This window comes from Eutrema salsugineum, unplaced genomic scaffold (genome assembly GCF_000478725.1).
Source record: "Eutrema salsugineum unplaced genomic scaffold, Eutsalg1_0 scaffold_17, whole genome shotgun sequence".
Lineage (NCBI taxonomy): Eukaryota > Viridiplantae > Streptophyta > Magnoliopsida > Brassicales > Brassicaceae > Eutrema > Eutrema salsugineum.
This window is the reverse complement of record NW_006256852.1, coordinates 585,886-599,426: the sequence shown is the minus strand read 5'-3', so window position 1 is coordinate 599,426 and position 13,541 is coordinate 585,886.

Here is a 13,541-nt window from a genome sequence, read left to right as displayed (position 1 = left end):
AAAGTAGTCCTAATAAACAAAGTTACACAAACGAAACTTAAAGGAAATAGTCCTAATAGAATATGAAAAAAAAACAATCCTAAAGATAAGTAGAAAGAACTTGATAAAAAACAGACTAAACAATACTAAAAAGATTAAACATTGCGTGACTTGCTTGGTAGTAGAAGTGGAGTGAATTTGCTTGGTAGTGGAAGTGGTAAAGTTTGATCTATGCATTCTGATTTGCAAGAGACTGAAGAATTTTTTCCATAGCTTCAAGCCTTTTCTGAATTTTCTGGTTTTCTTCATGGCTCTGTCTTCTAATTCCTGCATCTGAGTTATCATCCCTGTTTCTTCAAAAGTCTATGGTTGATTTGGAGAAGCTTCAATAGATGGTAAACCTCCACTTAGTGCTCCAAGTCCAAAGATGTGGTTTTGTTTAGAAGACCCATGATCATATGCAGCAGCCTAGAATAGAAAACAAAAAAAAATGATGAAAAACTACTTTAGTCATCTGATACAAGCACTAGATATACTCACAACATGGAAACTAAAGAATTATCGAACCAACGACCTAAACCACATCAAAGTCATTAATCTCTTTTTTTTTAAGCATTCCTTAATCAAGCAAAAAAACCAAATACACGCCTAACTAAAGACAGCCAAATACACGCCTAACTAAAGAACTTATCAAACCAACGACCTAAAACCACAAGATTCATTAATCTCTTTTTTTTTAAGCATTCCTTAATCAAGCCAAATAAAACCAAATACATGCCTAACTAAAGACAACCACACTAATCAAGCCAAAAGAATTTGTGATTACATCTGCTTCAATTACGCTGAACACAAACACATTTTCAAAAAAAGTTCCAAAATAGTATAACTTTAAAAATATTACCTTGACATAAATTTCATTTTTTTTCAGTTTGGCCAAGACTTTCAGCAGTCACATTCTCTTCAAGTCGCAGTGTTCAAGTCGCTCTTGTATATACTTCTCATAAACTTCTTCAACCATTTTTGCTCGCTGATCAACATAAGTCCCATCAGGCTTTTGATGCACTTTCTTCATCACAGTAATAAATGAATAGTCTTCATTGTTTGCTTCCTGTAAACAAAAAGATATTACAAAGTGAAACAATAGTCAAAACTCAAAATTAGCAATAAAAAAAATTTTCATTACCAAAAGATCTTGAAGTTTGGCGCAGGATCTTGAACGACGTGGCAAGGATCGAAGTGGAGGTTGGAGTTGACGGCTGAGCACGAGCCAAGGGATCAAGACGGCAACGAATAGTCTTCTTAATCCCGGCAATAACGAAAGAGGCAGTAGAGGAGACACCAGAATGGAGTCTAGCATTCCGTTCCAGCCACATACCATATAGCACTGCTTGGAATGCTAGCCTCATAATGGTGCATAAGTTCGGGTCTGCGGAAGGGGCAAAAAGCCAGAGAACACATTGGTCGAAGTTGCTCCGACGAGTGAGATTAGCAGCAGAATAGAAGGCTGACCAAATTTCCCTGCTGAAAGAGCAATAAAAAAAGAGATGCTGTCGAGTTTCGTCGTCCATATCACAAAGAAGACAGCAAGGAGATAAAGGGATCCCCCATAAGCGAAGTCTGTCCTTAGTGTATAACCTGTAATGGTGTTTGAGATAAGAAATACAAAAAACTGAGTGTTGATTCTTTATAGTAAGTGAGAAATCATGACTTTGAAGAAAATTCATTTGGATAGAGAAAAAAAAAGAGAGAGGGGCTTTCTTGTTTATGTATATTGTAAACATTCAATCATAGTGTATTCCAAGAAGATCAGGTCGAGACGTAGACAGTTGCTAATTCGCCAACTCTTGAACTCATAAAACTCCGAATGAGTCACTCTATGATAGCTTTATTCATAAAAATTATATCTCTCGAATTGCTTTTAGGCTCATCTCTCTAGCTCGAATTATTTCAGGTATGGGTTCATTCATGTGAATTTTAGTTTGGTAAATAGTCTTATTTTTCATTTCTTACAAGTTCTTCGACACACTAGTGAATCAGAAGAGAGAATCAAATTCTAAAATCAACCATGAGTTAAATGAATCGATGTTAGGTTACACTTTGGATCTTTACTGACATCATTTTGTGTGAAGTGATGGTTATTTCAGCAAGAGTGAAACCTAAATGGCTAAAAGAACCTTTACATAAAAAAAATTCAAAACCAATCACAACTATAAATAAATCGTCCATTTTTTCTCGTTTGATAATTTTTTTTCTTATTGTATAAAAGATAGTTATATGATTAAAAATCCAAAATTTTTTAATTAGTATCCTCTATTGAGAAAAATGTATCATCCAGAACAAATTAAATTAAAGATTATGGATAAGCACAATTACTGATGGAGGTAGAAATATTTTTAGAGGAGGATCAATATTAGTTTTTTTATATGATAAATGATTTATTGGTAATAGTTATTTGTAACAAATAAAATGGTCAATGATGTTTTTTGTTTTTTGTAAACCTCATAAATGAAAGTTGTTTTCAATTTTAAAAAAAAGAAATCAGAAAAATAGAGTATTTTCACCTTAAAAATATTATATAATAACAGATTCATTTAAAATTTCGACCTCGTCTTAAATCTACTATTAGTTAGATAGGAAAGTTCTAAACATTTATCTCTCTAATTACAAAATTTGAAACGTTGATTTTAGTGGTTTATAAGCTTAACCAGATACAAAACCAGTTAAATTAATCCCAGACCAAATTAAAACTCGATTAAACTAAAATCAGACCGTAAACCCGACCCGTTTCTTATGCTCTTCTTCAGTCAGAACAGACTGTAGACTTTTGAATCACTTCCTCCGTCAAACAACTTTTAAATTGATAACCCTATCCCCACGAAATTACAGAGGAATGTGACAGTAGTGTTTGCGAAGTTCATTATATAAGAGCGTGAGCATTGGTGAAAGATCTTTTGACTCCTTGTAAGGTTTTTTTATCGTCCTCATCAGCCACCATGGCAATTGGCAAGAGAAGACGACCACGCCATGTGGAAAGCAAGAGCAGAAGGGAGCCTTCATGGTGAGTTTCGAATTCACCCGATCCTGCCCAATTCATCGTCATCGTCCTTTGACGATCTAACCCGTTTACCCCATTACCAACGTCCACCACCACCAGCTCTTTCTCCCTCCTCCACCGATTAGCAATCTCGATAAAACTAATCAAATTGGCATATGAAATTGAACAGAATTTAGGATATTTGTACTTTTGGTTAAAGCTGGTTTTATTTTGGGCTTATTTGGTTAGGCTGGATTGGTATACAATAAACCAAAATTATTTGCGGTATGTGTGCAATTTGGTTTTAATTTTTTATTTGATGGATAAATAAGTTTTAAACTTTTATTCGGTGGAAAAATAAGTTTTTGAATTTTATCTTTTGAATATATAGGACGAGGTTGAAAATTTAGGTGGATTTGTTACTATATAATTTTTTTAAGGAGAAAATACGTGAAAAAATAGATATAATTTATAAATATTTATTTTTTAGAAGTGTAACTTAGATTTTTTTAGGTGAAAGACACAGAAAATTAATACAAAATAAAAAATTGAAATTTAATATTTTTAAAAAGAAAAATAAAATAGAAAGCGTTAGAATTATGCTATAACATATCACAAAAAATGACTAAACAAAAATAAAATATCAAATATGGTGAAAAAAAAGATTTGAACTTAGGACATAGTGGTCAAATTTCCTTATTTTAAAACCAAATTATCTACTAAATGCCAAACAAAATTCTATCAAAGTTATGTGGGTAAATTGATTCTCCCTATTATGCGCTAGTTCCGATTAAGCACAATATAAAAATTAATTTGGTTTATCTAATCTTATTGGAGCACCACCAAGACTTCAACACCTCTTTCAAAAGTGGTTTCAAGTATCTTGGTTGCTCTACTCTTTGTGAAAGAAAACATGCTCTCTATTTTCAAGATTCACATATTTGCTTTTTGTTTTGAGTGTTAATGGTTTTATTGTTATAAAGGCCACATAGTCACGTGATTGATATACAAATTTATGCCGAAAATACTAGTACCTTTAAAAGAAGTTCCAACAAGAACATCCTGGACATGGTTCCTCAGGTGGATCTGAAATCATGTCATTATAATCCACCGTTTACATGTGCTAAACAAATTGATTTGTACAAAATTTGCCCATTTTGTTTAGAGGTAAGGATCATATGATGATATGCCCTATAACATTTACTTGATGAAATGGAGAAGAGAAACAGCATAAAAGATATTATCAAATACCTTTCTTTCTTGTCATGGAAATTGTTCTTCATAAAGTTTGGTTTAAGTCATGGATGCCCATCACAAGACATTCTGTGTAAAAATCGTTTTTCAGAAAGACTATCTAGGTATTGAAGCACTCTTGTTCACTAACAAGTCTCATTTCGCATCCGTTGGAGGTGAGTTGCGCATCCCCTTCTAAAGCACTTCTTAAGTTCAAATCTGCTCATTAGATCAGATAAAGCCTATCCAGCCAATCAGGCCCACATAACCCATTAAGCTGTCTAAGTCCATTAAATCAATTGAAACCAATCAATCTTACCATACCGTTCCACGAATACTGATGAGATCATGCCCCCAAGACAGCCAAAGAACGGTCGGTCTGTTCTTCGACTGTTTTGGTGGCATGATCTCATCAATACTCGTGACCGATCTATAGGAGATAAATATGGATACTTGAATATCTTGTGTATATCTAGAGAATCCCGTGTATTACTAGGGTTTTCCTCTTCTTCACGTATCTACTCTTGTATATATATATGTGTTGTACTCATTCTATTATAATGCAATACACAATACACATTTCCTCAACACTCTACAGCTACATGGTATCAGAGCGATCTTGTTAAAACAACAGATCTTCCTCTCCCCTGCTCGTCTCTCCTTCTTCTTCCTTTTTTTTCTCTCTCGCTAAAAACCATCTCTGCTCCTTCTTCTTTCTTGATTCCAGTGACCCTCAAAATCCAATCACTGCAATCAACATGGTGAATATCACCAAACTCTCCTCCACCAACTACATCACTTGGAGCGTTCAGATCAAATCCCTTCTAAAGGGATATGATCTCACCAAATTCATTGACAATGATGCCACACCACCATCATCAACGGTTACCGTCAATGGCAAAAATGAAACGAACCTGGCGTTCAGATCCTGGCAGAGACAAGACAGTCTCCTCTACAGCGTCCTCATCAGCACAATTGAAACTCCCTTGCAGCCACTAATCGCCACATCCAAATCCACTGTCGAAGCCTGGAATACCCTCGGATCCACCTACGGCAAGCCAACACGAGGTCATATCAAACAGCTTAAACAACAACTCAAACTCTGTGTCAAAGGAGAAAAAGACATTGATCGCTACATGTAACTAATCAAAACCAAGGCTGATGCACTTGCACTCCTTGGTAGCCCAAAGGATAGCGAAGACCTCACTGAAATCATCCTCGATGGTCTTGGTGATGAGTACAAGTCTGTTATCGAGTCAGTTCACAGCCGTGATACACCGATCTTGTTTTCCGAGCTACATGAGAAGCTGCTAAACCGTGAAGTTGCTCTTGCAAGCATGCCACAGCAAACCTCCTCTTTTCCAGTGACTGCTCATCACATTCAGAACCGCAGTCGCAACTGGCATCCTCCGTCATCTCCAGAACAGTAGAACACAGTCGCTCGGCCTCCAGGCAGCTCCAACCGCCGCCCTTACTTGGGCAAATGTCAGGCTTGTTGAACACAAGGACACAGCGCCAAGTACTGTCCCATGTTTCGCCTTGTCCAACAGTCCTCACCAGCGTTGTTACCGACACCATCACCGCGTCCCAGAGGTGGTCAAAACTTGTCCCCACGAGCATACAATGCTTCTCTCACACCACCTGATCCACCATCATGGCTCCTAGACAGTAGTGCAACCCACCACATCACATTTGATCTGGCGAACCTTACTCTTCATTCTCCTTATACTGGATCTGAGGAAGTATTGGTTGGAAACGGAGATGGTCTCTCGATAAAACACACTGGTTCCCTCTCTTTTCCATCTTCCTCTCGTTTATTGTCACTTAACAACGTTTTACGCGTACCTGACATTGCTTGAAATCTGATTTCGGTGCGTAAACTTTGTTTTGACAATTTTGTTTTGGTGAAATTTTTTCCCGATTGGTTTCAGGTGAAGGATCTCAAATCAGGGGCCCAATTGACCACCGGAAAGATGACTAATGGTGGATAAGAATGGCCAGTAACAGACAAATCACAACACTTTGCTCTTTCTGCTTCAATGAGAAGCCCGCTACCTATTTGGCATTTCCGTCTCGGGCATCCCTCTTCATCTACTTTACAATATGTTGGTTCTCATTTTTCACTTCTAATTTCTAATAAAGATTCGTCCTTTTTATGCAATGCTTGTTCCATCAACAAAAGCCACAAAATTCCCTTCTCCTCCTCAACCCTCACCTCTACAAAACCTCTTGAACTCATATACTCTGATGTATAGACTTCCCCGGTCCATTCCATAGACGGATTTCAATACTATATAATTTTCGTCAATCATTTCAGCCACTATATATGGCTTTACCCTCTTCAAAAAGAATCTGATGCCCTTTCCATTTTCACAAAATTCAAAAAGCTTGTCGAAAACGAACTAAACACTCGCATCATCACTCTTTATTCGGATAACAGCGGTGTATATATTGCCATGTCCAATTTTCTATCCGATATTGGGATTACCCACATTACCTCTCCTCCTCACACACCTAAGCACAATGGATTCTCTGAGAGACGTCATCGTCATCTCGTTGAAACTGGGTTAGCTCTCTTGTCGCACGCCTTAATCCCTCTCCTCTATTGGAGCTATGCTCTTATGGCTGTGACATATCTAATAAATCGCCTTCTCACCCCAACTCTTTCTAATTCATCTCTCTTTGAATGTCTTTTTGGAACACCACCGAACTACACCAAACTTCGTGTATTCGGCTGCCTCTGCTATCCATGGCTTCGCCCATACACCAAACATAAACTTGAGCCTCAATCTACCCCATGCATATTTCTTTAGTATTCTCAAACTCAAAGTTCCTACCTCTGCTTAGACCTATCCACCAAACGAATCTTTATCTCCAGACATGTCCAATTTCACAAAACCATTTTTTCCCTTAGCAAAATCCCTTTTTCATCGTCACAAACACCTTCTTTCACTATAAATCTAGGGATTCCACCATTATTGCAGGTAACTGGCCATTTGAATTCACCGTCGTCAGCAACTGCAGCGCCCCTAGGTTCGGATCCTTCACCACCGGTCGTGGAAACCTCGCCGCCGCCGGTTATTGCTGGTTCACCATCATCGTCTTCATCTGTCGAAGCTGTTTCTGAAATTGTCAACTCCATTGTTGGGCCAAGGGATCCATCAGAACAAAGTACAACTGGGACCAACAAGGAGACAAATATTAGGCCTGGTCCAAATGTGTCCTCACCAATAATTGAAAATCTGGATGCTGTAACTGGGCCTATATCTGAACCCAATTCTGATACAGCTTCTTCTTCCTCTCGACGAAACACACACCAGATGGTCACTAGAGCAAAAAATAATATTGTCAAACCAAATCAAAAATTTGCAATGCTTACGGCTGCTTCCCGTGGCACAAGCCTTGAAGGATGAATGGTGGCACAACGCCATGGATGCTGAATACGGTGCCCAAACAAAGAATCACATCTGGGATTTAGTTCCACCAGATCCATCCTACAATCTGGTTGGCTCGAAGTGGGTATTCCGCATCAAACGATTTCCAAACGGCAAAATTGATAAATACAAAGTTCGTTTTGTGGCAAAGGGATTCCACCAACGACCAGGAATCGACTATGAAAAAACATTTAGTCCAGTTATTACAGCAGCAACAGTCTGTTTAGTCCTTGGCCAAGCAGTTGATCGTGGCTCGGTTCTCCGTCAGCTTGACATCAACATTGCCTTTTTACAGGGAAAGTCGGACGAAGATGTTTATGTTGCGCAACCTCCCGGCTTCGTCGATCCTGCCAAACCACACCATGTTTGCAAGCTTCACAAGGCCCTTTACGGATTCAAGCAGGCACCACGGACCTGGTACATGGAACTCTGCAATTTCCTTGAAGGATCAGGTTTCACCAATTCCCAATCTGATGCCTCTCTATTCACATTAATTTACCCTAGGATTTTGCTGCTTGTGTTGATATACATTGATGACATCATAAGTACGGGAAATGAACCGACCTCTGTTGAGACATTTATACAGCTTCTAGGTAATCGTTTTTCGCTAAAAGACATGGGTGCTCTCAGCTATTTCCTTGGAATTGATGCACATCGCACAGATCAAGGTCTTCTCTTAACCCAGCAAAAATATATTACAGATCTCCTGGCTCGCATGAACATGTTAGAAGCAAATCCCGTGTCTACACCAATGGCATCAAATCACACCTTGCAGCTCACCTCTGGTTCTCCTCTTGCTGATGGACGTGAGTATCGCACGCTGGTGGGCAGTCTCCAATACCTTCATTTCACACAACCGGACGTGGCCTTTGCAGTAAATAAATTATCCCAATTTATGCATCGCCCTACAGATCTTCACCTGCAGGCCGCCAAACGTGTCCTAAAGTATCTCTCTGGCACTCGTGATCAAGGTATCTTTCTTCGCCGCAATAACTCCTTGACACTTCATATCTTTTCCGATGCTGACTGGACTGGAAACCGGGATGATTACTCCTCCACTGGTGCAAACATCGTTTACCTTGGCTCTCACCCCATTGTCGGGTCATCCAAGAAACAGCAGACAGTTGCTTGGTCTTCCACAGAAGGTGAGTATCACTCCGTCGCAGATACATCAGCTGAGATTCGCTGGGTTGTTCATCTAATGGGTGAAATAGGCATATCACCATCATCTCAACCTGTCATTTATTGTGACAATGTTGGTGCCACTTATCTCTCTGTAAATCCAGTTTTTCATTCACGAATGAAGCATGTGGCTCTCGACTATGATAACACCGGATTTTGACCATTTTTATGGATCACTTTAATATCTTTTACCGGTGTTTTTACTCCATTTTATAAGTTTTTCAAAGGATTTCTATGTTTCCAGATTTTAAAAGACTTTTCAGGTAATCTGGGATAAAAAGGCACAAATTGGAACAAAAAGACTCTTTTGGATAAATGTAAACCGTCAGAACTCTCTTGGAGAGACGAAGACCTTCTCACCGTCTGATCACCCTAAAAATTGGACAACCTATAGAAGAATCAACCAACTTTCAAATACACTTGGTTTGGAGACATTCCAACGGTTGGATCTCAAGATATTCCATTAGCCCCCGAACAATTCGAAGACGGCCAGCAAGTCACGCGACCGCGGCCAACAGCCTATTTCCTGCGGTCAGAAGCCTCCTGACCGCGACCAACCACCAAATCCCCGCGGTCACGTCACTCCCGACCGCGGCCATCAAGCTCCGAATTAAAGCCCATATTTCTGAAGCCCAAAGTCATTCTCAGCCTCAATTCCGGAACCCTAGAGACCATGGAGTATTGAAGACTATAAATACTAGTCATTTAGGTCGTTTTTAGGGAGAAACCTTCATACTTTACAGAAACAATTTTCCTTTAGCCGTTTTTATGCGATTTTTGTAGAAGATTGTTCAAGTGCGAGTTCTTCAATAGAGAAGCTTTCTTCATATATTTTCTTTACTGTTTTCATTACTTTTATTAAAACCAATGATGATGTCGACCTCAGCCATGTCTGAGTAGATCCCGAGTTGGGCTTAGGGTTCCCGAAAGGGGCTCTCATAATCTATTAAGACATCTAGGTTTATAGATCTGGGATTTCGACCTGTTCTCTGTTTATTCTTGTTCTTATTGCATGTATGCTTGATTGATCACCTAGTATCTGATCTAGATAGTTAGTGTTTCAAAAGTTTTCATTAAGTATCAGCCCTAGAATGAAATAGGCGATTTTTCCGTAGGAGTGGAAACTTACCTGCGGCGAGATCGTGAGTATTGACGAGTCTTGTGCAGCTCTTGCGTTCTCTCCCTTCCAGGGCCAGAGTGGAGACCTACTGGTCAGGGTTGCGAGAAATAGTTGGTTATGATCACGACAGTGACGTAGTCATACCGCCGTACTCTAGCTCTAGAACCACCTATATATCGATATCCGTCAATCCCAATCTATCCACCCTAGTGTTAAAACCGATTATGATCCCTTAGAGTTCCCAAAAGCTCAGCGTTTTTAGCCATAGTTTACAAACCAATCGATTTTTACTTGCTCATTTAGATCTGGTTTTTAATTGCCTTTGTTCGATATTTACTTGCTTTACTTGCTTTCTATTCGATTTTTCTACTTGCTTTTTAGGATAGATTTATTTGCTTTCTTTTGTTTTAGTTTAATTCGTGATAAACAGCCAACCTTTAAAACCAATTTAGTCTAGACATAAAGTTAGAAACCGTAGAAGAATACCAGGCACACATATCCCTTTGGATTCGATCCCTAAATACTACAACTGATTAGCTGTGCACTTGCGGCTTTCATTTGTTTTGTTAAGGGTAAAATTTGTTCCCTCACGCAGTTGACACGACATCAAGTTTTTATCGCCGTTGCCGGGGATTTGTTTCGCTGCCTTTTGTTATTTTTCTTGTTTTAACTTCTGTTCTAGACACCTGATCTCTAGTTCTTTCTTAAAGTTTTGCTGAATTATCTTTCCCTTCTTTTGTTTTTCTCTGAATTGCATGAATACCAGGTGCAGACCTGTAGAAAACATTCCAATTCTAGACGAGATAGACAGACACGAAAGAGAATTTTGAAGACTTAGACGAACACAAGGAATGGCCAACAAAGACCAGCCTGGAGATCATATTAACCGAGCTTTAAATATGGACCAAGACGGGTCCGAACATGGAGAAAATGAAGAGAATGATCACAGAGGAGGTGATCATGCTCGACAAGATGGATAGGAGGATGAGGTTCCTCCAAGAAACCACCAGAACCGGCCAAAAGAGAAAGAAAAGGAGAAGCCGAAAGCTTTGGCAAAAATCAAGATCATCATTCCACCGGATGCAACAGAAACTAGTGAGGACCAAATCCAGGAGCTGATCGAAAACACAAAAAGGGTTTTAAACAATGTTAAAGTCCGAAAGATGAGTAAAGGAAAGAAGACGGCTCATCAGGGAGAAAAATTCAAACCTCCAGCGACCGGATATGATAAGGGCACATCAAGTGGAGTGCCATTCAATTCAGCCTGATTCTTCATGCCTATGTCGAGCTAAACGACTTAAAACAAAAGCGCTTAATGGGAGGCAACCCATTTAGGTACTTTTTCTTTTAGTTTCCTTTTCCTTTTTACAATTTATGTTTTTTTTCTTTTTAGTTTCAGGTATTTTATAAAACAAAAACACAAAAAAAAATCAGAAAATTAGAAAAACCAAGAAGAAAAGGGTAGGTTTTTAGCTGCTCGGCCCAGCAAAGACCAGAAAGATGAACAAAGGCCGCAGGAGAAAGAGCCACGGTCGCGACCAACCGACCCGCGGCCAAGGAAGCATCGACCTCGGCACCGTGAACGTGACCGCGGCCGAGCCTTCAATCACCGCGGTCGCGCGTCTTCTGACCGCGGCCGTTGGTCGTTGAGGTGACGACGCGGATTTCCGCCGCTTTTCGAAGTTTTCCGGTGTTACCTAGCGTTTCCCGGTGTTACCTGGTGTTACCTGGTGTTTCCCGGTGATTCCCGGTGATTCCCGGAGTATTCTCGGTAAAACCGGTAAAGATTCTCCGTAAGTTTTAAACTTTCTTTATGTGCAAGACAAGAAAGGTAAGTTCCCGTAAACTTAAAACTTTCCCGGAATTTTCCGTTTTTGCCACAAAAACGTCTTTTAAAGAAAAGAAACACACTTTTTGGATCAAAACTCCTTTTTCTCTTCTCTTCCAAAAGACTTGGAGATTTAGGAGATAGAACACTTTTTCAATTCTTAAGCTTTTTAAGAGGTTCTTGGCTCAAACCTCACTCTTTTTCAAAGCTGATTTCAATTCTGCCATCAAATCTCTCTTTTCCGCTAGGTATGAACCTCAAACTCGCCATTTTTAATTGATTTTAGAACTTAGGGTTTTCTTAAAAAACCCAAATCTCTGTTTATTAATGGTGGAAATAGATTAAGAACAATAGATTATCTTTTTAGGTTATCTAAAAATCGTTTTTAACACATAGCTTAAGAGGAATTGAGATTTTTGAAATTTGGATTCTACATGCTTTACAAAAATCGAATTTGGAACAGCAAAATTGATGAATCTGATTAAGTCTTGTGTGATTAGTGATGAGTATTGGGTAATCTTTAGATTTTACATGGAAATTGCTCATAAAAACCGATTTTTAGAAGATTTCTATGTTAAGAACATCAAAAATCCGAATCTAGTCATGAACTACTTGATTTCTTTGATTTAATGTCAATTATGCTTGCTCATGGTTTTAATTAATCTCTTTATGCTAATGTTAGTATAACTGATCTTAATGTGTTAAAATCAGCATCCATATTCACTCTTTTTCCAAGAATCATTTCGTTTTTCAGAAAAATGGAACAAAGCAGATCTCGAAGAAGCCGTCGCACTGGTGACAGCTCTGAGGACATTCCCGATGATGCTACTCTAGGAGAGTACATGCTGAACCAAGCCAGACCGAGAAGAAGAAACTATGTGATGAGATTGCTCAAGCACTCAAGAGAAACACGAGCAGCTCCCGAGCCACCACAGATTTGATACATTGGCAGGGAGACAAACCCGAGAGTGGACTATGCAAGACGTTTCAAGAAGCTGAACATCAAACCCACGCCTTGCATTGATTATCATACACTTGAGATGCTTGGAATCAGAGAGGATGTGATCTGGTACATCGATGCACTTAAGCTGAGACCCTACATGGAGCTGAACCTTCCGACTTATCCTGAGCTAGTCCGCGAGTTCTTAGCAACTATTACACTCCACCACACGAAGAGGAGGAACCCCAGAGCATCAGATGGCATCCTGTCATTCTTTATCCGTGGACAGCCTTACTCTCTCACCATTTCTGAGCTTTGTGAAGCCCTTAAGCTTCCATACACTGATGGCATTTACCTTGAAGATGAACCGGATTTTAACTTGTGGAGAGAGATGGGTCATGGAGTCTATGATAGCGGGAGATCCAAGTCAGCCCTTCTTACTCATCCAGCAGTGAGGGTTGTGCACAAACTCTTAGCACACACGATTTTATCTAGAGCCAACATGGGATGTGTTTTGAAGACTGAGCTCATTACACTTCAGATTCCGTTTATGGACGACCCACGACTTGCTTGCTTTGCCTGGATCATAGCACAGAACATGGTCAAGGTGAAGCATGATTTACATGGTTGCGAGGACGCTACTCCAGCTTACGGGAGTGCTATTACAGCGATACTACAGGCTGTAGGATTCGATTTCTCATCTGATGATCCACTTCCCGATGTCTGGTATGACCTACTTTATCTCTCTCGCGATCACACTATCTCTCGTGCCGCTTTCGATCCAGACAGGT